The sequence below is a fragment of the Budorcas taxicolor genome, chromosome 5 (assembly GCF_023091745.1).
Source record: "Budorcas taxicolor isolate Tak-1 chromosome 5, Takin1.1, whole genome shotgun sequence".
In the NCBI taxonomy this organism is placed as follows: Eukaryota; Metazoa; Chordata; class Mammalia; order Artiodactyla; family Bovidae; genus Budorcas; species Budorcas taxicolor.
Window position 1 is genome coordinate 147698554 of NC_068914.1, and position 1271 is coordinate 147699824.

Below are 1271 nucleotides of genomic sequence, written 5' to 3' on the forward strand. Positions count from 1 at the left end.
TGCTATACGTGGGCTCTCACCAGCCATCCACTTCATACATAGTAGCTGTACCATGACTTATTGAATTAGGAGATGGCAGGTCTCCTCCATTCACGGGTTCGATTCCTGGATGGGAAAGATCCCCTGGAGGAGGGCATGGCTACTCACTCTAGTATTTTTGCCTGGAGAATCCCATGGACAGAGGAGCCTGGCGGGCTACAGTCCACGGTGTGGAACAGAGGAACAGAGTCCGACGTTACTGAGCACGCACCTTTAGGCTTTATCTCCATTCCCGATGGCACGAGTCCCTGTTGCAGCATGTGTTTGTGACGGGTGTTTTGTCCTACCGGCAACCGGGAAATGGAATGATGGAAAAAACATGGTTTGCTTTAACTGGAAGGGGAAAATCTGGGTAAGCCCCTGAGTCAGAGATCACATGGAGGCAGCGAGGTCTTCCAGGCTCTGTGGTGAAGGGTGAAGGAGTGGGAAGAGTTCCTCCCCTCCCTCAGAGAATCCTGTTTCTGGAAAAACCCTGCTCCTGGGGCTGAGGGTCCACTTTGGCTCTTGTGCCCCACCTGCTGGTAAGACATGGACACAGGGCTGGGGCGTCGAAGACGGGCCACGCCCATCTGCGTGGGGTGTTTTCACCTCCCGATGCAGAAGGCGGCAGGAAGACCCACTCTCAAGGGCCATTAAGGCCTCCCAGCCGCCACACCAATGGCCATTTCTCCTTGCTGCGACCCTGCTGACCAGCCCTTCCCTCTAGACACCTCCCCCTCACTGTCCCAGGTGCTGCGCCATCTTGGTTCACTCTTTTCCCTTCTAGAAACGTCTTTGCTGCTCCTTGGGCTTCCCCAGTGGGTCCGTGGTGAAGAATCCGCCTGCAGTGCAGGAGACACTGGAGACCTGGGTTGGATCCCTGGGTTGGGAAGATGCCCTGGAGTAGAAAATGGCAACCCACTCTGGTATTCTTGCCTGGAAAATCCCATGGATAGAGGAGCCTGTCAGGTTACAGTCCATGGGTCACAAAAGAGTGGAACACAGTTGATTACCACACACACACACGTGTGTGTCCATGCTTTGGTGGTGAACTCCTTTAAACACACTTGCATTTGGTTGATTTCTGTGTTCTCCAAGCATCCAGTTCCTCGATGGCCTGGAGGAACCCTCTGCAAACATGTGGAAAAGCTGCAAGGGGGTGAGTCTTCCTCCTGGCCTGTGTTCTCTACTCCGCTCTCTCCCTGGACTCGCATCGCCCCCTTTTTCTCTCTCCATTTTTCTTTGGAGTTGAC